Source organism: Micropterus dolomieu, linkage group LG19 (assembly GCF_021292245.1).
Source record: "Micropterus dolomieu isolate WLL.071019.BEF.003 ecotype Adirondacks linkage group LG19, ASM2129224v1, whole genome shotgun sequence".
NCBI lineage: Eukaryota > Metazoa > Chordata > Actinopteri > Centrarchiformes > Centrarchidae > Micropterus > Micropterus dolomieu.
The window spans coordinates 16096050-16121653 of NC_060168.1; the positions used below are offsets into that span (position 1 = coordinate 16096050).

General features: G+C 39.6%; 1 long non-coding RNA gene across 1 annotated transcript; it reads right to left on the bottom strand.

Annotated features, from left to right (window-relative positions):
• Positions 1 to 217: 217 nt before the first annotated feature.
• On the bottom strand, positions 218 to 5127 carry LOC123957857. Its single transcript, XR_006821921.1, has 3 exons — positions 4663 to 5127; positions 1982 to 3230; positions 218 to 1736 (listed from the first exon to the last, which is right to left on the bottom strand). It is a non-coding gene; the product is annotated as an uncharacterized LOC123957857 (long non-coding RNA).
• Positions 5128 to 25604: the final 20477 nt, after the last annotated feature.

The window sequence follows — 25604 nt, forward strand, 5'->3', positions numbered from 1 at the left end:
AATTACATTGATTTACTGATGCTTATAAAAATTAAATTCCACTTATTCTTTACTCAGTAAATGTAATTGTGCATAACTTATACGCTGAGCGAAACTAACTCACTCAACAAAATTACTAAACTTAAAATTTACAAAATGCCCATTTTCAGATAGTAGTCCTCAAAAATACAAATACAACTCCATTTTTACAATTCAAGTTCTCTTTATTAGTATCATCTTCTCACAACATCTTCCGTCATTTCTACATTTGACACAATAAGGCACATCTAGCATAAAGCTGAATAGACAAAGTAACTGACTGCTTTGATCAGATAATTAACCAGCAACAATTTAGATAATCAATTTGTTTTCATTCGTTTTTGCAATAATGTTGAACATTCTCTATTTCCTGATTATTAATGATATTTTTAGGTGTTAAGTGATAACTTTAATCTCTTGAGCAAAGAAATTCCTTTGAGATAAACAAAATTTCCTTTTACTACCTAATTTACTGTGTTTTGTGGAAAAAGCGACTATGCATAACTTTATTCCATCACCAGCACTTTTACTTAAATAATATAAAAGGGAGCTTTAAATGTGGAGTTTTATGGAATCATAAGCAAATAAAGGTAGCTAATAAAGATTGTTTAAAATAAGAAGTCCCACACTATATATAGTATAATGGTATAATGTAAAAAATAAGATGGTATTTTTGTGTGGGGGGATTGGGGATAAGAAAATTATGTTTTCCAATAAAGAAATATGCAATTCCTCATAATTTTGGAACACTGAATAAGTGAATAAGTAGGAAAATCTAGAGCAGATTAATAATAAACTACCCCCCAAAATCTAAACTTGCTAAATAAGTCTACTGGAGTTGAATTATAACCATTAGATCTGGGAAAATTCATTTGGTTTGTTTTGATGCTTTCCACAATGATTTTATATTCATTGCGCAGCACCAAGCCTCACCATCTTATAATGGCAGGGAAACACATGACCTCAGAATCATTACAGATAGGATTATTCATGTTTGCCTTTTGTGTCTTAATTTACTGCTTTATACATTTGTAGAAATTAACATAATAGGCAACATGAGACCCACCTCCCTTCTGCATTACTACAAGCATTTCATTTGTACATCAAAATCCAAAAGAATAATCTCCTCATTAGCTTAAAAGGACTAGCGTTAGTTTGCATCCCTAATTTACTTTAACGTTACTAACCTCAGCTCCTCCGTGGTCAACACCGTCCTTTTTTAATTTAACGATCAAGATGTACAGTAGAGGACAGAGCTGTAACATAACAACTTAATGCTGATCTTATCCTCCGCTAACTTTCACCGTCACTTTCTGCCGCTCTCTCACATTCGCTCATCCTTTAAAGAATGAGTAGAGGGAGACAGCCATGCGTTGATTGTTACTGTAGTTTACTGAAAATCATTAACGATCGTGTGAAATTTTAATAGTGGCGCTCATTCATTAAACAGCGACAGTAGGCTTCAAATACGTTGCTAGAGACCGATTTTAAGCCCTAAGATCATAGTTTTGAAACGGACCAACCAAAGAACAAGACACAGATTCAGGTTGTCCTCACACAGAGGAGCAGGTTGAGGTGGGGCGATCTCCTCCTCGTTTGCGGGCAGACCCACTCCTTTCCGGGAGCGAGGCGAGGAGGCCAGAGCCTTATGGCGGGACTTGGGAGGCTTGGTCTGGGAGTCCTCGTATTCTTCCGCCCAGGCGAACAGGTCGCTGAACCTGCAGGAGGAGGAAGTGATATCATCAGCCACCCATCAGTGTGTGTGAGTGCGTGCGTACCTAATCTTGTGGACCTCATCACAGCTGGCCTGAACGGCCAGTTCAGAAGTGCTTTCGGGAGTTTGTACATGAGTTACATTAACATTTAGCTGACACTTTTATCCAAAGCTACTTACAATAGCTATATATGAGGTCGCACGGCCCTGAAGCAACTAGGTCTCTCACACCAAAGGCATCTGGCTTACCCACTGCCCCATCACCACCTCCAGAGAAACTAACAAATCCATCCACAGCCACCTTTCACTGTGGCTGAAGCGGACTGCACAAGGAGCGTCAGTGTCAGTCACCACAGTGAGAAGTGCCAGCAATGATGTCTGATTCATCTTTGCACTGCAAAAAAAAACAATCCAATTATGAGGATAATTATAAAAGAACGCACTAGCACTCTATGCTCATCGGTGCCCCCCACACCAAGCATATTTTGTATTTTTTCCAAGTCTGTCTTGATACAATACTCACATGCCAAAATGTTAAGAGTTAATGGCGGCTGTTATGAATCCTTCTATCTATACTGACTCTAACGCTTTCTTAATGTTACTCAACTGTAAGTGAATGAGGACAAGATTCTAAAGTTCATTAGAAACAGTTATGAGACTTCAACAGTCTGACTTAGACAAGTCACAAAACATATCCTAAGTATTTTTAGTAGTTAACACTTTGTGTCTTTACTTGCTGAGCTGCAGCAGTGTGATACTTCCTTCTAACAGTAAACCAACACAATGACCCAACAACAATATCCTTTTAATTTTTAACTAGACTGCTTAACCCTTATTTAGCTTTAACTAAACTTAGCCTCCTAAAATCCTGTGTCTTTATATGGAGACTTTTTTAAGTTTTGGGATCCCTTCACTTCATTCTGCTCAACTTAGACTTACTCGTTAATGGGCACATGCCTGTGCCCTATAGGGTCACTTGCCGAACATGTTCTGATGTCCGTTTCTTTTTTGTTACACATTGGGTACACAGACTCATTTTCTTGTAAAAGTATGTCCTGTTCAAAGACAATGCAACTAATATAAATACACACAGAATCAAAGCCCAGGTCTTCGGAGGTTTGGGAAAAATTTTTTCATGAAAGGAGAAGTGGCGATTTGTCCCTAATTTCTAACAATTTGGCCATGCCTATGAAGGGGATGCTAATAGCCAACAATAACTTTCACTGTACACATCATATTTTAGTATTGTTTCGAGATAGACTACAAAACCCCCCCACAAACCTACCCTTTCATCTCTTTAAAACTGTCAGTTGCTGGAAGAGGTATTTGAGTTGGTTTTCCGTAGAATTTTACATTTACATTTCATACTGCTTGTGGTTGATATTGACATTTCTGTGAGCACACTGAGTACTTACATTGCAGGTTTTGAAGACGTCAGTCATCCGCTAGCAGGTTCACTGGGAGGCCACGGAGGGTCGGATGGCATCTCATGTTGTTCCTAGATTGACAATCAAAATAATTATTATACAAAAATTTTTACAGCACATCAAGCCATAAAGTGTAACAGTTCTACCAATATAATTCTAAAATAATAATAATGTTGATAGCAGTGGCAGCTCCTGCCAAATCTCTCAGGGGGGCCAATTGTTGCGATGATGACTAAGGTGACTACTTCAATGGTCTTAGTCTGTTATAAGACAAGGATTGTTCCTTAGGCTACATACTGCATAGTATTTGTGAACAGCTACATCCTGAAGTTCATTGTCAATGTCTACAATGAATGAACACTCCACAGTTAAGATCAACAGATCTTTAGACCTTTGGATGTAAAGGCAACTACTTTAGCAATAATGAAAAAAGAATGACTCTCACAATCTGATTTAGCTATGACAAACCTTTTATTTAGGAACAACAAATCCAGAAAAAAGTGCAGTGGCACTGGGCTGATAATGTGCAATGAATAAAATTATTTGCAGTTAATCTTGCGTTGCAGCTAAAGGACCCGTCTCAAGTAATAGGCTACACTTATGTAATAATGTCACATATGCTGTATATGAAGGTGGATCAAACATAGCTAATCTTAAATGTTTAATGGGGTACAGTATTTATTTTCATTCTTTAAGTTACAGACATTACACAAGACTAATAAGGTAAGCAGAGAGTTGTAAAAAATCCACTTTTTATCCTGTAGTTACACAGTATTATTAGGGGTGTGGGAAGTATTAAAGTATCCACTGTTCTCCTGTACTCTATAATCACACAGTAACAACGAGCTATGTGTTGTTCTCCCATTCTCACTCTGTATTTTCACATAAACATGAAGGCGTGTAATGGAAAATATAAAAGATATATTCTATTATTTGTGGTTTATTTTCTGTGTTGCTTTCCTACTTCTTCTTATTACCCTTGTAGCATGTCTACGCATGATTTTGATAAAATTCTGAAAACTAGTATTTCATAAAGATTTACTCATAAACCTCAAGAAAAGGGCACCACCAGAGATTTAATTCACCCAGAGTCTCCGGACCTCTAACATTAGTTAGCGTTTTAATAATTATACAATTATTCACTAGTGATCAGATAGTTAATAATCGCTCAATTATCTTAAATCAGTCAGTCTCATATCGAAGTAGTAAATTCTCGTGACAGGGACTTGGAGTTAGACAATACACACACAATTCCTGTGATTATGGTGAAATTTATTAAATAACTAAGGTGAAATAAATGCGGTTAAATAGACAGAAGAAATAAGCAATGGCTAACAAACATGAGGCAAACAACAAGAATGTGGAGTTCTATGTAAATTGGGTTCTCTTGTGGGTAGAATTTGATTCATACGGGCAGCTAATGAACGCAAGCTATGAGTTTAAGGGTTAAAAATAATCGATTAACAGACTATTGGACATCACTGATCACGGTTTTAGTCTTACTGCTTGTCGTTTCTCCCAGCCGGGTTGCTGGTCGGCGGCCTCACGCTGGTGGAGTTCCGTGCGTTCTCGGTTAGGACAGCTTAAAGCCGTCGGCCAGTCGCTTTCTCTGCCAGGGAATTGCTCCGGAGGTCCGTCTTGGTCGGCTTATTGAAGAAAACCTGCAGTGGGAGGCCTTTACATCTCTGGCGCGGGTTAAAGGTTTGGTCGTCCTTTGTTAATGCTGGCGGGCCCACTTGGCTGGTGTCGGTGGAAGCAGTGTAAGTTAGCTTGATGAATAAAGCTTAAAAGAACTTGGTCGTTCTTGAATTAAAATTGTGTAACTTAACGGTCTGATAACTTTTAACAAAACAAACCAAAGAAAATAAAAGTAAGTAAGTTGCTGGAAACGAGGGAAAAGCCGAGGTCGCGGCGCTTCGCGTGTGTGGCTTGAAAGGACCAGAGAGCTTTCGCGGCACGCTGGGTTGAACTTCGAACCGGGCCGTTGCTGGGAGAAGGGAGCACGCTGAGCGCGTGCCGAAGTGCAGGTGAAGAGGGCAAGAGGACAAGAGGACAAGCGAGCGCGCGAGCGTGTGTCGCTGCTTTTGTTTGTTGGGGCGTGGTTCCCAGAGGGCAGTCCTTTGTTCCCCTGAGGGAGGGCTTTGTTTCTGGTTTCCTGAGAGACTGTCTTCTTAACTTTTAATATGTCTATTCGAAAATCTATTTGCGCATATTGTAATCAAATATTGTCCCACAATCAAACCTTAATTGTCAAACGGGTATACCACTCTTAGTTTTAAGCATTTGATAAAAAGGAAAACAATTGTCAGTAGTTAAACCTTAAGGTTAGCATTTCCTAGGAATCACATTAGATGAGAGGAATTTAACTAGCCTCCTGGATAATATTGGTTGTTACACGTTCTTACTTAGAGAATATAAGCAAGATACACGAATGGCATCAGATTATGAACAGGTAAATACAGAGTGACATTCATACATTAAACGGCATTTCAGAACGATGGCATGTAATACTTATTTTTTCTTTTTTGGGGGAGCTCTGGTTACATGAGGAGTATATATTCAACTTTGAGCTTCTTAAAACAATCCTTTGCTCCGGAGCTGGGGAATTTAGTAATTTAACATTAAATTCGAGCTGGAAAATGAATTGAGTAGTATAGGATGACATTTCTTTATCATCATTTCTAAAGGAAGTGTCATAAAGTGTTGGGAACAAAGCATTGGTTACAACATAAAATTAAGAAATGTCAGGGATCCTTGCTGAAAATTAAAACACTGCAAAATTAACTCATTTAGATTCTTTTCAACAACCATATCAACAACAACATGGTAACATAACCACTCAAATGGAGTGGACTTGTTTAAGTAACTTAAAGATTATTTCATTAAACAAGGTAATACTTTGAGTTTTGAGGAGACAGTACTCCTTGTTTACACAAAGCAATTCAGGGCAGTGTCTTTCTCTGGTGTTCTGGAGTTTCTCAAGAATTCACGTCTCGGCGTGAAGAGGAGAATATCCTTTGATGTGAGATAATTAAACAAAGAGGGAGGTTAATTGCCATGGTTACGTGTGTGGGGGGCAGTTTAGGGTTTCCTGCCCTCTTAAAAAGAGTTCTGATTGGCTGTTCAGGAGAAAGCTAATTTCTGGTTACTGTTTCATTTTAACAGTCAGGCACCAAGCCTTGTCTCGGCTGCTGCCAAAGGTGGCCAATTTTACAATCGAACTGCCCAGAAACAGCACAGAAAGAGCAAACCTTTCACCTCCTCCTTCGGTCACTTCAGCTGTCTGTTGAGGGTCAAACCCCCTCATTTTCTTTCTCTCAGGGAGAGAGAAAGACTTTGGGATCTCCAAATTGATTTGATATAAAATGAACAAATCCACACTGGTTTGATCACAACACCCTCCTCTGACAAGATGCCAGTGGTGGCCACATCATGCTACCTCCTCTTTCTTCTTCGGTTTCTGGCAATAAAAGAAGAAAAAAAACACATCAAATAATTGTTACTGGTTAAGTGCAGCTAACTTTAAATTGACTCCACCACCACACATAAAACATGGCTTAAAAACAATCACATTTAACATAAGCATAAAATTCAGCTTAATAATAACTATCAAGATTATTAGCTTAGCCTATGGCATTTTACGGAGCATACATTAGCATAGTGGCTAGCAGACTTTTCCTCTCCTCATAACTTAACAAATTACACGTATTATTTATATTGTGTCTTACTCACCGCTTGTAAAGTCGCTGCATCTCCTGACACAACACCGCGGTTGAATGCTCAGCCTCAAAACCCCCAAACTGATGATTAGATACAAACAGACAACGCCACCTTGGGACTTTCAACCAAAGATTTAAAATGTAGATTTGAACAGTTAGCAATAACACTGGGATTCCCACTAGCACAGGTAAGTCCACATGAAAGATAAGAGACAAGGTTTTTTTCCGTTGAGTAACTTAAATAATTTATTACAGAGACCATAAAACTGTAAAATAAACAACTATAAAACAGAATTAAAGCAAATAATAAAAAAAAGGATAAACGACCAATAATAACATTAACAAAATATGAGGAGAGAGTTTCGTTTCTGCGTGGAAAACTATTGATACAGAGTGGCGGCAGTCTATAGTTCTACAGGGTGGATCATATAAAAGGGGCTATGAATAAACACTGCAACACGCCAGTCTAACAAAATAAAACCCAAATCACACTTACATGCAAGGTTAGCCACCTATTATACGTCACCACCTCTGGACCAAATACCCGGAACCACTATCAGGAGGTCTCTATAGTTAAAATGTTATGTCCACAGTTTTCCAGAAATCAAAGCCAAATTAAGATCACTGAAAAACGAAACACAATATTCAAAGAAATAAAATCTCCTCACACACACTATAAAACAGTTCGTCACCATTAAGAACAAAAACAGACAATTCAATTAAAAAAATAAGTTTAAAATAATAAAACAGGTAGGTTACGTTAAATCAGCAACAGCGGAAACAGGAAGCTCGGAGTTGACCTGATGGGCATTTATTTCCGGGTGATGACTCACGTGACAGGTGACCCTTAACCTGCCAGTTACAATAGCAGTAACAACAAATCCATCCAGCTGCAACTACTAAAATACTAGTCAAATTTAAACAAACGCAGTGACTCAAACAACGGGTGGGAAATAGAAGCTAACTATAACCTTAAACATGACAATAGAAGAGATTTGGAAGCCAGTGCAGTAGGGCTGGACCCAAATATTCGACTATTCCTTCAATGGGTTGGTATTCAGTTTTCAATGTGCTGATTCGCACAAGCACCTATCGTTCTGTCCTGCACAACGCTGCACACACACCAGCTTGCCTTTTCAGTTTCTTTCTTGCTGTATCATACAGGCACTTACAGGCTGCTATCTGTCTGCTTTCAACTTTCATTGTCAGCCGTATGCTGCTTGTGGAGAAGGCCTATAGTACATCTCTCTCTGTTTGTGTCTCTGCAACTGTCAGTAGACTGTATGGCGACCGATCATGGATGGAGTTGGTCTCTTGGACGGATAGAAAAATAAAAAGTCATGCTCAGCACACAGAATCAGTGTAATTGAGGATTTTCTGTTTTGGGTTATATGTTCAGGGCAGCCCAAGAATTTAAAAATAAGCTTGTAAATGGCTTTTAAAGTGATCATGTCCCAGAAAATGCAAATGCGAAATGACAATTTAAAGTAGATGGCTCTGTCCTCCAAGTCATCACAAGACAATATCATAATCAAATTTCACTATTATAGTACAGAGGTCCCAATCTGTATTGACTGACTATTATGTGATCAACATTGTTGCTACGGCAAAGGTAAATTTAAACTCACCTGAAGGTCATAAATCCTGAGGATCTCTGCAGGGCCTCTGCTCTCTTGGCCTACTGCCTGTACAGGGTAATCATTTGTGGTGTGTATATCTCAAGCTCGCAGTAGAATTGGTGAACTCAGCAAACACCTGCAAACACACAAATATATGTAGATTAATAGTGTCCAACTTGGGCCTTGACAGAAAAACATAATGCATCAATTACTTGTTTTAAGCAGGATGGCTGACTTCATGGCAAAAAGAATATCGTTTTTACCTGAGAAATGGACATGGACCACTGCATTGACAAGAAAAGAAAATGCAGGGTCATCCTGCAAATTACTTTAACCAAACGTAGGTTTTACTGCCTCAAAATGAAAGATTAAGTGGCTATGAATTGAGTTAGCCAATCAAATATATATTAAACTAGACTAATTGTATAATATTTCATCATTTAGCTTCTATCTGAAGCAACATTCCCACACCAACATAGACCCTTGTGTTTTCTCTCAACAGTGCCATTTTTGGTCTGAACAGGGTTGAGACAGAATTTCAGTCAGGTACTAAATAGTTTAAGAACCATAAAGGAGTCATTCAACCATCTCATCATAGGTTCATAACAACTTTTAACAGAGTCTAAAGTGAAAAATGTTTGCACTTAATGCTGTAATAGATCTACAGTTTTCTCGGCTTTTGATCACTGCCAGTCATTTCTGAAAGAAAGCTATGAGACTTTTAAATTGCTAAATATATACATTCATTTTAAAATCTCAGTCCCAGCTGGACTAATGCACTTTTCTAAAACAGTACCATATCACCCCTATGTCTAAAGTCAGGGCTAAAATATCTTCTTTCATGTTTAAATGTCATCCACTGTGAAATGTTGTTGACTCCAGCTCTAACAATGTAGTATTTTGTATATCCTCAGTATGTTATATTATATACTGTATATATATTATAATAATAACTGCAAGCCAGCAATGGGCTGGACTGTGGTGCACGCTGAGCAGAGCCAGGTGTTGGGACAAGAAGTTCGCTCTCTGCTTGAGAAAGGTGCCATAGAACTTATTTCCCCACCAGTCAGGGAGTCCGGGTTCTACAGCCGGTACTTCATAGTTCCCAAGAAGGACGGAGGGTTGCGTCCGATTTTAGATCAGCGGTCCTTGAACCTATCTCTGAGGAGATTCAGGTTCAAGATGCTTACCATCCCCGCCATCGTCAGTCACATCCAATCCGAGGATTAGTTTGTCATGATAGATCTGCGAGACGCATATTTCCGCCTTCGGGTGCGCGGTGTACCAGTATCGGGTTCTTCCGTTCGGCCTAGCACTCTCCCCTCACACGTTCACCAAGTGTATGGATGCAGCTCTGGCCCCGATGAGGCCAAGCACCTGACCCTTAAGATGGCCTTTCTCCTCGCTATCACCTCTCTAAGGAGGGTGGGGGATCTCCAGGCACTTTCGGTTTCTCCCCGATGCCTGGAGTTTGCCCCGGGGAGGGTCAGAGCCATGCTGCACCCTTGTCCAGGTTATGTCCCTAAGGTTCCGTCCAGTTTGGCAGGGTCCACAGTGCTGCAGGCGTTTCATCCCCCACCTCATGTGACGGCGGAGGACAGGAGACTTCATCTGCTCTGCCCTGTCAGAGCGCTGAGTATTTACACTCTGAGGTCTTCCCGGTGGAGGAAAGCAGACCTTTCAGACCTTGCTGGTGTGTTTCGGGTCCCCCAAGGCGGGGCTCCCCGCTTCTAAACACACTATCAGCAACTGGATTGTTCAGACTATTCCCTGGCCTATCCCTGCGCGGGTTGCCTTCACCTATGGCAGTGAGGGCACACTCTACTCAAGGCATGGCGGCCTCTAGGGCCCTCCTCGCAGGGGCTTCGCTCCAGGATTTGTGTGAGGCAGCTGGCTGGGCCACTCCTCACACCTTTATCCAGTTTTACTGGACCTTCCTCCTGCACCCGGCACCCGTGCGCTCTCCTCGTAGTCGTGCCTACAGGTTGGCAGGCAGGGATTTCGGCGCGGCCTAGTGGGTATCTCGTTCCCATAGTGTCGTCACCGACGCAGTTCAAGTTCCTTCGAAGGGGAACATCTTGGGTTACGTATGTAAGCCTTGTTCCCCGAGAAGGGGAACGAGACACTGTGTCGGTCCGCCACACCACACCCCTGCCTGGAGTGCCTTGCTTCATAGCAAAGAGCTAATGTGTCCTGTGTAGAATTGGTGTAGTTTCATTCATGATTCAGCCCTGCCACGCCCAGAGGCGGTCCCATAGTGTCGTCACTGACGCAGGGTCTCGTTCCCCTTCTCAGGGAACAAGGGTTACATACGTAACCCGAGACATTAGCTGTAGTGCCACTCAATACTCTGTTTGATCAATGTGAGTGCAAATATAACAAACAATGTAAAGATTTCCCATTAGCCCAGTCAACAAGAACATCATCAAATGCTGATTTTTCTTAAAAAATGCAATATTTTATAATTTATCTGACTCTAATTATGGGCATGATGAAATTCCTTCAGCAGCACTCTCTATAGTCCTTAATGGCCACAATATATGAACACCAACTTTTGATTAGTTTACAAAACAAAGGCCATGTAAACACTTCTCACAAACATGTGATATGGACAGAGTTTATTGTTGTGATAAATGTATTCAGTCTTAGTCTTAGTGACTTAGTCACCAGTTTATTTGGTACATCTAGCTAAATTTAATGCGATCTAATCCAACATTTCTGCAATAAATCATAAAAATTCATAAAAATGCTAATGTTCAATTTTTGTTTCAACTGTATGATCGTTTTAGATCACATGGACCGGTGTCTCTGATATTTTGTCCATCCCATTTATATCAGTGAGGCCATGCTAAATAAAAGAGACTCAGCTGTTTATAATGCAATGCAGTTCACCAGACGAAATCTTTGACTAAATCAAACTACTTCTGCAAAAATGAACAAATAATATTAAATTTAAATAAAAACTGAACATTCCTCACCAGCTTTCATTACCACAGTGAAAAAATATTCCTTCCTACAAATACATATTGCAGCCACATCAGATGAGGAAACTTGTGTCTGCAATTGAAGGACTGAGGGTTTTATTAGGTTTACCACTGATAAAATGAAACATTCAGCCATGCATCAACACTATTTCAAGATACATCTTACCGAAATGTCTTTGAAGCTCGAGGAAACTCAGTGCTCAGGTACACTTGAGAGGACAGATCTATTAAAACAGATTACAACAGATATAAATTCAATATAAACATATTAAATACTTATAATACAAACATAATAATTACACAGTTCCAACTGATCTGACTTGAAAATTTCCCAACTGGAGGGGTTTTCATATCATATTTAACCTATATCAGTGAAACTAGGCTCTTTATTGTTCCACATTTTGAATGTTTTTACTTTTTGAGGAACCGTACATCTTACTACAAACACTGCGGTCAGAAACCGGTTGTTAACTTATATGAAGGCAGAGCTTGACTGTCTCCGCAGTAACATCAGGGCTCTCAAGTTTTATCAAAAGTTTGGAGTGAGATAACATGTGTTAGGGGAGGACTAACTCAAATATCTGCAGCAGCGGCCTCTCAGCCCCAGCCAATTCTCTCAAGTTTTTAGTAGCAGTTAAATTTTACCTATAGTTCATAATTGACCCGAACAAATAGAAATTATAACAATAGGTAAATCTGATAAAATACAAATGTATCAAAACTCAAAAGAAATGTGGCTATGTGTGTGGCAGTGCTTCAGGAGGTATTGATAACTAATGGCTGATTTAATGTCTGTCTCTGCCAGTCTTCACTCAGACATGAATAATCCAATTTGTAATGATTCTGAGGTCATGTTAATAGTGTTTTCCTGCCATTATAAGATGGTGAGGCTCAAAACAGCTTGGTGCTGCACGCTGAATATAAAATCATTGTGGAGAGCATCAAAATTAACCAAATGAATTTTCCCAGATCTAATGGTTATAATTCAACCTCAGTAGACTGTTGTCTCCCTGTCTGCTCCCCTGAGTTTATCCATCAGCAGTAGGTTAAGTTTTATAACGTCGCCAAAAAGACACAGAACTCTTTTTTTTTCTGGATTTTTCTACCGGTGATCCATTTTTCATTTCCGCAGGTTGTTAATTACTTAGCTTATCAATGTCATCGTACATTCTGGTGTTTCATTGTTGACATTGTCCAATGCCAATTTTGTAGACATCACTCTACCCTAATTTGAATACACTGATTTACTCTGCAAGTCATTTTGTGACTGCATTTCCTTTATGCTTTTCTTTTTTAAGTTGTGATATAGGTCTTAAATTTCATTCATAATGGTCATAAAAAGGTCTTAAAAAGTTTTAAATTTGACCAGGTGACACCTGCAGAATCTGATATTGATAATCTTTATTAGCTATCTTTATTTGCTTATGATTCCATAAAACTACACATTTAAAGCTCCCTTTTATCTTAAAGTGAAAGTATTGCTAAAATTATGCATAGTCGCTTTTTCCACAAAACACAGTAAAGTAAGTAGTAAAAGCTCAAGATTCAAGCTATTATCACTTAACACCAAAAAATCTTATAAAGAATCTGGAAATAGAGACTGTTCAACATTGTAGTTTATAAAAACAATATCAAAATTGTTGCTGGTTAATTATCTGACCAAGCAGTCAATTACTTAGTCTATTCAGCTTTATGCAAGATGTGCCTTATTTTCTGTCTGTTAAATGTAGAAATGACAGAAGATGTTTAAGGTTTTGATACTAATGAAGGGAATTGAAATAATGGAGTTGTATTCGTATTTTTCAGGACTACTATCTGAAATCTGTCTTTTGTAAATTTCAAGTTGACTAGTAGTAATTTTGTTGAGTGAGTTTCAATTAGTATTCGAGTCTAGCACTATTATTTTTTTGAGTAGATTTCCCTCCTTTAATTTTAATAAGCATCAGTGAATCAATGTAATTTAGTATGCAGAAATTAAAGGTTAAGGTTAAGGTTTACTCAAAAATAATATTACCACTACTTAAAAAGTTTGATGTAATCAGTTTTATCAATATTTTGAGTATTCTGAACTTATTTGGGTTTAAAGTGTGTGTTCAAAAAAACAGAGCAACTCTTCTCTTACATCATCTTTACACCCCCCCCCCCCAAGCTGTTCTTTTACTGCAGTTTCTGCCAAAAACTTTACTCTCAACCAGAGTCATAACTTGCCTTCCAGTGTGACAACTCTGGCATAAAAAATTGGACAATACACATTCCATATTGATTTACTAAGGACACATTTTTTCTTCATTACTGTAATGTGCCAGTATTTAATGGCTGACAACAACAGTTACAGAACTCGACGCAGATGCAACTTGTTTCTTTCTCTCTCACAGTTCTTACTACAGTAAGAAGTAAGAAGCTTTGGTGTAGAGTATAGTTAGGCACTCCACATGTGTGCAAAGATGTCATGGAGCAGAGAGAGATAACCAAGCATACAGCCTGTCATCTGAGCCAGATAGAGCCATGGCTAATGCACACAGGAGGATCAAAGCTAGCCCCCTTAGTAACATGGAGCTATTTCCAGATTTAGCTGCAATCCTAACATCATGGTCTATTAGTGCATGCTAACATGAAAGCTGTAGCTTGGGACTTTGCAACATTGTTAATATGTGGGCAGTAAATTAAAGATCTTCCTCGCCAGAACAACATAAGGATATTAACTTTATAATGTAAGTATAAAGGCTAAGATGGCTTCTGTTCTGGCACATACGGTTGTAATTTCTCAGAGGTTAACAAACTGATAAAACAGCAAGAAGGAATTTGCTAAGAAATGTGTTTTGCTAAACTTTTCAAAGTTAAACCTTGAAATCTCTGTTTTCTAAATAGGACAATGAGGGAATATTTATCAAACTAATATATTTTAGTTCTGGCTGCTGTGCCAGGAACAAAAAAAGATTGTTAGAAAACAAAAGTTGCCCTCCTCTGCATCCAGCTTATTAAATCTGACCAAATGGTTCGGTGGTTCTCCCTATTTGTTTCCCTGCCCTGCGTGGTCATTATGATTCAGCGCACAGATGAGATACAAATGAGATGAATGCTGGCCACCTCTGGCTTTACCTGCAGGCAGTGTTTATTTGTGTGTGTGTGTGTGTGTGTGTGTGTCATATGTCGGTGGGGAAACAGCGAAATGAACTATCCTGCTGGCTGCTTCTGTGTGTGCTGAATGTGTGAATATCAGTCTGAACACATAGACCTTCAGTATCGGACTGTTTTCTGAGCTGCAGAGACTCCAGATCCAGCAAAAAATACATTAAAAAAAGAATAAGAGACAGTAATATTTTTCTGCTATTTGTCGGCAGAGGCCCAGGGCATAATTTAGTAAATACTGAACTCTGACCTGACATGTCTTTAATTGTTGTTTAATTGTAGCTCCTTTCTAAATACTGCAGTATATAGAATGAAAAGGAAATAATTAGCCAGGCATTCATAATGAAGCACTGTACAATCCCACAGACTTCCCATGAAGTATGCAGCCTAAGGCAGAAACTTGGGGCTAGAACAATTCCAGAGGTCTGTATTAACCAGACATCACTGTGAAGGTAATGACCACCAATCACACAACGCTATGCTTCTCAGTGATCGCACATGTCCATGCTGAGCCTGGACAGAAACCCACAGGGGAGTGAGTGTGACACATTGGGGAAGGAGGGAGAAAAGGTCACTCATTTAATATTGAAACCATCTTTTATTCTAATCAGATGATGCCGTCTTTCCTATAGCCATAACCTCTAGAGGGGAACCGTGTTGTAGTCATTTCCCTGTAATGGAATAAAGGAAGGCATTAGTATTTACATTTCAGTAAGAGAAAGTCAAAGACAAGTTGTTGCTTGTAGTTCTTTAGCCTCTTCAACCTCTTGGCAAAATGATGTGTCTGTATTTGCGTAGTGCTGTGCCACCAGTTCTTTTCTGATGTCGCACTAAGTGGAGTAAATAACACATATTAATTGCATCATAGTGATGCTTGATGCAGAGAAAGTCCATGTCTGGCATTCAGTTATATAAACTATAAACTTTATTAATATATCAATTTACTGAAACAGTAGGAAAAACGATTTGCATTCACTGATTTATTAATTTATCTCATTAAAGCTGAAATCCAGATATTTTCAGTGCATTGTCACCCTCTGCAGTATTGGCAGGTATTTATTTACTTTTAATAACTAGAAGAATTCACTCAGTAGAGTGCAGATCTCTGACAGGTGTGTATGGGGGCATGTGGGTGGGGAACGGGGAGTGCAAGGCAGGCTGTGTACCCAGCATCTATGTGTGAGAGTAGTGGAATGAAGGGAAGAGAGTGTTTCTGTATAGTACAGTGTTTTCTTATATAGAATAGTGTAACAGTGTCTGTAAGTGAGTGTCCTGGGTTTACCTAACTGATAAGGACACAATAAAAGGGACGATAAGTCCACACTTCTGAATTTAAACATTTCAGTTCTAGTTATTTCTCTCTCTGTAGGAGTGATGCTGTGTGTGTATTAAACTGAGTGACTGGATCATCTGGCCACAGAAATATCATATCTGGATATAATGAATGAATGATTTAATTAGTGCATTTAGCTTTGACTTCTAGTAATCAAAACAATCCATGCAGAGCTGGCAATGCAAACATCACACCATCAGTGCCAAACTGAAGAATATCATGGATCTTGTGGACCACCCACTCTACAGTGTAGTTCCTTTAGTGGCCGACTTAAGATGCCTCAGTGTTCTACTGAGCGGCTCAGAAGGTCTTTTATTCCAACAGCAATTCGATTTTTTTATGAATATTTCTGATTTTTGTCTTTAAGCTTTTCAGCCGGTCACATTTTTAAAAACCTGTCAGCTCTAATCAGGGTTCTAAAGGCTTTAAATGGGTGCATTGTTGTTTGGTTTTTTTGTTGTCTTGTTTGTACATACTGGTTGTACTTTCTGTTTATACTGTATGTTGTGTGATGTACGCTGGTGGCAACTGAGTTTCCTGTAGGAAAAAAACACATTTAAGTTAAAACATTGTTGCAGAGATCCACTATTTATTTTCTATTGACTGTAATTGGTCACAATTCACCAGTGGCATCCCGTAGCTTGGAGTGAGAATGGCCTCATATTCACTCGGCTGTGCCTTTATTAACACCAGAGAACAATAATCTCCTTTTGATACTCAACTTCAAATTTAGACTAGACTCTACTGCTCACCCCTTGGCATCTGTCCAATGTCCCTCTGGCAACATGTCCATCTGCAGCTCATTAGCATTTCACTACTCCAGGATCACTGCAGAGTGACAAGATTATACATATTAAGGCTGGGCCACTGTAAGACAGAAAGAAGTGACTGATGTTTAACAGCACAGACGACAGGAGACGAGACCTACCTTGGATGTCTACCAAATTTGACTACATTTCATGGCATGCTGGTTGGACCACAGCTCCGCCACATCTTGGTCATGGTTTAAATGTCCATTGGTAACATTAACAAATTAGTTTTGAAATAACAAATAAATTAGACTGTTTCATTTTAATTCCATAAGGACAGAAGGAAAAACGGTACAGAAAAATAGACATTGGCTAGAAGCAAAGATGCGGGTCGGGTAGCTAGCCTGCCAGTAGCTGGCAGGCTAGCTGGCAAACCGATAGGTAGATTTTATCTTTGTTTGAACAAAATTACAAGGCATCTGTCACAAGACAGCCACTATACTCACTGAAGACACAACTCACATGCTACAGGAATCTGGGAAACATAGTCCAATAGCAAGCAAAGGTACAGGATGAAGAATGAACTTTGTGTGTGTGTGGGGGGGGGGGGGGGGGGGGGGGGGGGGGGGGGGGGGGGGGGGGGGGTGCAGACAGCAGCTAATGGGTTATGAGGTCAGGGCATGTTTTTTGTTTGTTTTTTTGTCCATGTATCTGCAGAAGAAACTGGGGACTTGAATAAGACTAAAGGACAGAAGCCACATCAAACATGCCTTTTTTAATAAGAGTTAGACAGAAGACAGCACAAAAGGAAAATCTCCCTGCCTGAATACAAACACAACAGATGTACTTGAAGGTGAGCAGCCAAGTCAAGAATTTAAACTACTTACTTTCTGTAAAATGGCTAATTCTACTTCCAATTAGTAGAAGGTCATCACTCAGACATGATGGCCCTGCAGGGTCCTCTGGCTAAATGTCAGATGTTCTTTTAAAAGAACCTCTGAAATACTTCGAAATATGGCTGAATGTTGTGAACACACTGTTCTTAGATTTTGCTGAGCTGGAATGTATGCAGGGATTTGTACAGTTTGCTTTTGTGTGTGTTTGTGTCTTTATCTGTGTGACTTCAAGACAGTGAGTCAGTCCATAATGGAGCCAAGTCCTCTCTCTCTCTCTCTCTCTCTCTTCTCTCTCTGAGCAGCTTATTACATAACAAATCATTAGACTTACATCCATATTTATACAGTGTGCACATTAAGTCTGTCCTTTTCTCATTATCCCTTCACAGGTTTTCTGTTCTTTTTTGTATCCCTCTATAATTCCTCATTTCTGTTTCCTACTCTATGTTATCCCACACTCCAGTGCCACTCAATGGCCAAACAGAGTCACATCCGGGGGAATGTAAAAGTTTGGTTTTTTAGTGTACCCAAACCTAAATCTAATTTTTAAACAACTTTAAACGTCCTTCACTAAGACAGGTTTTTAAAGTCTCCCTTATTTAATCTTCCTTTGATAGCAAACAAGTGTAGGTGATTAAAGAACCATCCAGTGCAGACAATAACTGCCCTGGTGCACAGACAACAATAGCCAGCTTGGATAGCACCGAGGATCATCTCCCGGTTTGACTCGAAAAGAGAAAGAATTTGTGTTTCAAGGTCTCATAGAAGATCATTCAAATACCATAAACATTCAACATTATATGAATTTATTTGAGTTACAATGCATGCAGTGTGACCAACAAAGATACCATGTGAGATACCATGAGGGAAGAGCTGCATTAGAACTGGTTGATTAGTTATTGCTGTTAACTCAGGCGATGACATAGGATATAATTTCTACACGCTATTCTGCCCTCTGTGCCATTCGTTTCTGCTTACATGCATCTACAAAGTGTTTACTCTGAGGATCAGAAACATGAAAACATGCCGTGACTGTCTGATTCAACATTAATGTCATGTAAACAGAAACTCTAGTCAGACTTAATTTCTTCAACAAAGAAGCACCAGCTGTGCTTAAAACCCATCCCATCAGTCCTCTAATGGACATTAGCATCTCCACGCAAATGGTTTGTTCTACATACTAATCGTGATTAACTGATAATTAACGAGCTTTGAAATCCTCTTCAGCCCTTTTACAGTGTGAAGGTGTGTTTGGGTTTAGCGTGGAAATAAATGAACAATTGCTCAAAGTCAAAGTGTCTTTGATCTCTGTCGGCTGGGACACAAGCCAGCTGTGTCTCTCAAATTAATGCTTTTCATACTTCAGAAAACTTGACATCTACTTCGTAGTTTAATTATTCCCCTTCTACTTTTTCTTTCATTTTGTCATTTTGACTCTATACGGCCTTCGTTGAGTTTTCAATTCAGGCAGTCGAATATGAGAATGTACCAAAATACCAAAGGCTTGTTGTCTGCATATCAAAATAAATGATTTCTTCTGTAATACAGCTTGCAAACACACACACACACACGCACACTTTACACATTAAAATTGGGTATAAGCTGCCTATTGACCTATACTGTGACCAAAACACTGCAACAATAATGACCTTTCCCACATGTAACTGGCATAAACAATAATGTCAAATTTATTCAAAAGAGGGGCATCTCATGGTAAGTTGCCGCGTCATTAGCATACATACAGACCAAACAGACCTACATCTGCCATCATGTCTTCTCCTTGGGAACTGGCTGGTTTTAGGAATGTTAGGTTTTGTAATGGATTGCGCACAGGAAGATAAAAGTTTTTCTTTCTGGTCATGTTTTTCATGTGCGAGTATTCACTCGATTCCATACTTGAATAGAATAAGACAGCTGGGGGAAAAGGCAGAGAACATCTGAAGCAAATATAAGCAGTGAATTAAATTTAATAAGATAAAAGCACAGCAAGAAAGTTTCAAGAACAGAGAACATTTGTTTTCCTTATTACATATCAGAATCCTTAAAATTATTGTGTTATTTAGGAGTAGAAATGGCTGCCACCCACACACTGTGCCCTGCAGTTTCAGTTATTATTACTAAACTAGCAATCACCAGTAATAACCTCTCTCCCAGACCTCTTTGTGTAATCTGACCTCAACAGTCCTGACAAGAAGCTGACTAACAGGGTCAGAGAAAGAAAGAAATGAGGAAGGACGACAGGTGAAATGATACTGGTATATCTTCCCTGCCTCTCTGCTCTCTCCCATTTCTCTTAGGAACATTAAATCAATTACGCAATTAAGTGGGAGTGTTCATTTCTAGATGGTCCTGGACATAGAGTCTCAAATGTCACTCCGCTGCAGCAGCTCATGCAAATAAAGAAGCTAATGGATACAGTATGTCATTATGGCCAGTGTGCCTTTTTCTTCCCTTTAGTGTTAGCCTAAGTACACAAAAAGAGTATGCCTTTATGTCTGTGAAGATTCTCAGTCAAAGTATGGCTATATAGTATGCATTTATCAGTTATCCTTTACCTGCAATGCAGTGTATCTGAGTGATTTTGTGTCTGATTACTGTCTGTCTTTAGTGTAAATGCTGTCCGAAGAAAGATTTTTGTTACATGCTTTGCAGTATGTATGTTTAAGTAATTAATGCGCCGGTTTCATTTACATGAATTCAATTCCCTCTTAGCTCTGACATTTATCTCACAAATTACTTGTATTATAACTCAATCTTCTCAAGGGTATCACTCATTGAGGCTTTGAGCCATGCAAATGTTTAATCTCATTTAATTTGACTGAGCTGTAATTAACACAACAATGATGGAAGGCCCTGTAGTGGTATCAGTACTGTATATTTCAACGTGTTTCATAATTGACAACTTCACATGGATTTCATACAGCAGCTTTGGCATATATTTGAAGGTTTCAGTGATTGTAAGAAAATGCTTGATCATCAAATCCCATGAAAAGACCAAACCCAAGAACTGTTTATTTACTAACAGCTTTTGCTATGGCTCGCCTCACCTCACCTCCACTGACACTTATAGATAAAGCAACTCCAAACTCAACCTCTCAGCCGCCATTAACTCTCTTCACGTCACCCTGTGTTATGTGGTCTGTGGTTTAGAATGAGTTTGGCTTCACATAGATCCTGTGCAAAGAAATCCAACACCTCAGCATGCACAGGGCATTGGGTTTACGAGGTTCAAGGTCCAAGGTAAGCAGAAAAATAATGATTCTAATTCTTTTTTAGGGCGATTCTTTTGCCTTTATTGATGATAGGACAGCTGAAAACAGACAGGAAACAGACGGTAGATTTGTTTGGATTCGAACCCGAGCTGCTGTCATAAGGACTCATGGTACATGGGGCGCATTCTCTACTAGGTGTGATAAAATTAAACTAAAACTAACGTTTAAGTTTTAATTTCAAAGAATGTTTCACCTAGTGAAATCCATATTAAAGTGTACAACTCTTACAAAATATCTGTTGTAAAAGTGTTCAATTAATTAACAGCATAAATACAGACAGACTTTCAGTGGACCATTTTTGTGTTAGAGTTGGGTATGGCTGTCTTTTACATATATACACACATATTATTTTAGATCAAGTCATAAATGTAGTTTTTGGTGCGAGGGCCCTTCACGCCACATAGCAAACTACTATTGTGTAGTGAGGTGGACAGAGTGGACCCAAATGCAACGCTCAAGATTAACAGGTTTTATTAGGGGAAAGAAGGGGTTGAGGGACTGGAGTGGAGGGAGAGGTGGATGCCCGGGAAATGCAGGCACGGGGAACCGAGGAGACTGAGAACAGAGATCCGAGGGACACTGTGGGCCGAGGAAGAGAGGAGGCACGGGAGAACTGATTAGGGGGTTGGTGGAGGAGTGTGGTGGCAGACTGACTGGGGAGGCACGAGGGAGAGCCGGGAGGACACCGTGGGGGAAGTCCGAGTGGAGAGGGCAGGTGAGCGAACCCAGCCGACTTGACAGAGGACGAGGGTGAGTGAACCTGGGGAGAGACAGACAGACAAACAGGGTTAGTGACTCCGGAAAAACCAAGAACAGTGAGACAGATCGTGCAGGTTACGCGAGAGCTTGAGGGATCAAAGGGCACCAGGTTAGGAGCAACGACGATCAAGCAGGAGTTGACTGGAGAACCAGGGCAGATGTACTGTTGGAGATGAAGCTGATTGCTGGCAGGGGTGGCAGGCACAGGAGGTGGCTGATGAAGTGCAGGTGTGGGTCACTGGCTGGGCTCAGGAGGGGAGGGAGAGAGAGAGGGAGAGCACATGCAGGGGAGGAGACACAGTGAGGCAGGCAGAGTCCGGGAAAAACAGAATCACAAACAAAAAAGGAGAAATAACCAGGACACACCGTCAGCCGGGCTGCCACGACAACACTATTGGGTCATTTAAACTGTGACTGCCATGATGTTTGTCAGATGATTGAGCCATAGAATATGCCTTTTTAATGGAAACCCAGGTTTATTTTTTTATTAAGCTGCTTATCTTTGTGTGTCGCAGCTTACTGGGACACTTGAATAGAACTGAGCCATCATTAATTTTATTAAAACACCCTGTGTCTTTCATTCTATGACAATTCAACATTTCTGCTGTGGAAAAGGTCTGTTTTGGTTCACTGTAAATGTAATTTTACTATTTCAAGTTAAGAGACTTCCTTTTCTTTAACACTAGGCTGTTTAATTCAAGCTAGTTAAAAACTGTGATGATGTTGGATATTTGAAATGTGACTAAAATGTGTTTTCTTTGATTTGGCAAGAATTAGACACCTAAAGCTTGCACACACTTTCAAGTTTGAAGCTGATCTTCGCTGTTTAGTGGGATTGTGCCATGTTCATGTCATATGGGAAGAGAAGCAGAGATGAAAAATAGAGAACTGCATCCATTCAAATTGGGTTTAATTACCTTAAGCAACAGACTTTGGATGATGTGTGGCATCTGGATCTGTTTACTTTTACAGGCATTTAGTGCCAAGTTGTGTTAAAAAAGAAAACCTGGAAGACCTACTGCAGAAACGTGACAGACAAGCTGGCTAAAATAAATTGAACTTGTAGGATTAACATGTTACCAAGAACAGGGAACAATGAAGGGAGCTTATTATAGCAGGAGACAAAGGGGATAAGTGACATATTAAGCTTTCAGTTTCTTAGTCGCAATAACAACTTGGATATTGATGTAAACTCTACAATTTGGAAACTGATAATCACAGTCACACCTATATGACACCAGCACAACATTAGTGCTCCAGTCGCTTGCAATCATGTGTGCATCTCATGGCCACACATCCAGGATGAGAAGCCCGTATCAGTTAATACTATCTACCTCTGAATCTCACAGCCTAGTTCTTTTTACTTCCTCTAGCTCGGACTCCTTTATGTCACCCTCTTATACACGATTCACATTTCTTGCATAGTAATTAAGGTCATGTCTGTTTAACTTTCTTTTTATGTAAACTTCAGTTACTCTATCCTTGTGTCATATTACTTAAACTAACTTTCCCTTCCCTTTCTCCTTTTAATTTCATTCACCTGTGTCTCACCCCTTATATCTCCTTCTCTGTCTTCTCTCCTTCCTTCCATCATTTTATCTATTATCTATCCAATGACTCCTGTCCTTCCCCACCATGCTGACTTGAGTGCAGCACTTTCAGCCATCCACTCATCTTCACACACACATATACACTCACACATACATACACGTTCTAGACCAATTTTTTTTGAGGGGGCCAGGCTGGAGCCAGTTGTTTTGTCAGAGTGGCACATTCAATCTGGGACAAAAGAGACAAAGGCAATGTTCAAGCTTTCAAAATGTCTTGTTTAGTATATAATATAATGTTTTAGCATGTTTCTGTAACTTACAGTTATTTGTTTCAGTAACAGGATCTTTTCAGTAACTTAGTTATATGTCTATGAAGATTCTCAGTCATCCAGGTCATAGTTATCCAACGAAGGTTAAAATCAAGGGCAACTGGACTTGGTCGAAGATACTGGAAGACGTTTCGTCCCTCATCCAAAGGACTTCTTCAGTTCTGACTGACTGGCAGGGAAACTCAGCTATTTAACCTCAGTGGGGTCGTTGGCCCGGGTCATCGATACCGCTGGTTCGTTAGTGTTCCTTGTTGCTGTGACGACAGTCGTTACAGTTGTTAAGACTACCTGTGGCCAAGACTGAACGACCATCGTTGGTATCTTCACCTGAGGCCAATAGGTTACGTTTGTTGAGTTTCCTGGGAAGTGATGAAAGGACAGCATTGTAAGTGGGGGATAAGTGGTGGCGTAGACCCCCTCCCCTGTTCAATGACGGCTTCTCCACCCTGGTGTAGATGGCTTCCTTGACACCTCTTTCAAACCATCCATCTTCTCTGTCTAAAATGTGCACCTGGTGGTCCTCAACCCTTCCAAACAGTAACATGGATGGGGTAACCAGATGTCCCTGTTTTCTGGGGACAGACCCCAGTTTTGAAGGCCTGTCCCTGTCTGGAGCTGTCCCTGGAAATGTCCCCGTTTGTAACTGTGTGTTAATTATAGACTGTATAAGGTGTTAACAGACCTGAAATCAGATTTTATGTGGCCAGAAAGACTGGCCAGCAGAGCATACAGGTGTCGTGCCGAAAAGTGATCGTACACCAAAAACTGATTGCCGTCCGCGGGAGCGGGCGCAGCAGCATGTTAAAGCTGTATCGCCCAGTCTCTTTTCGACTACAGCTGCTTTTATCTGGATCAAACAGACATAAGGTGCAAGTAAACATCACTTTATATCTGTGGTAATAGCAAAGGTATGTCTTTGTGACACTTTAACGTTTCTTTTAATGGGAATAATCACAATTGTGACCAAATAGGTGTTTGCAGTTTATAACGTAATCAGAACTGACATTTAGGTGATTATAGGCAATAACAGGAGCCTGTTGTTGGCGATGAAATCAATGTATGTAATGTAATGTAATGAATCAATGCAATGTATTTGGTAGGCCTATATCAAATATCCTTGTTTATATTTGGAAAACAGAATGTAGCCCATAATTAACATGACTTACTACTGAGTTGTAAAATAAAGACATGATATCTTTGCAATTATTCTTATTCTTATCTGCATTATTTTACTTGCTGTGTACCAACCAATCCAGTCCTTTTTACCTGTTAAAATACCTTTAAATGGCCAATACAACCCATAAAATGTAGTATTCCACTTGCCCAAAAGTGACTGCAGCTTCTACTTACTGACTGACAGGCAGATTCTGCCTCAAAATGACTTGATTTCATTCAGAAGAGTTATATTTGACAGATTACAAGACCGAAATTGTCCCCCTTTTTTATTTCATATATAATAAAATTAAATTTTTTAATTACATACTGACCACTAAACCAAAAATGTCCCTGGTTTTCACCTTAAACATGGATGACTAAGTGATTATCTCCATGGTCAGTTATAACATTGTCAGACTATTGCAAAATAAATGTTGGCTTTACGAGGGAAACTATTCGCTCGTTTTGTTGAGACATTCTCAATTCAGTGCAATGAATAATACGAATTTCAATAACACGTAACGTTAACGTCAGCCTATAAAAGAGTTCTTATAATCTGTGTGCTAGGTTGCTCTGCAAAAACTTCGTTGATAAAACAACACTAAAAGGATTGATAAAACAATCCACATGTTATATTTTTCATTTCCTTTCGTGAAGTCAAAAGTCCGCCTTCACCGTTGAATGCACACGGGCTCCCGTGGCAGGGGGAACACTTTCTGTCAGGGATAACTACCTTGGCACGACACCTGCATCGGTGGTGACTTGTGTGGACTTCAGATAGCCAGGTATCCCATAATGCATTTCGCCGCCAAAAAGCGGAAATGTCGGAGGAGAAAACTCACAACTGTAAGTTATAATAATTCTGTTCTTGTGTCACATATAGTAGTTTTAAGCATTTTTTATGCGGGAATATAGTTGTTTAAACTCCAAATATGTCGTTGATTTCTCAAG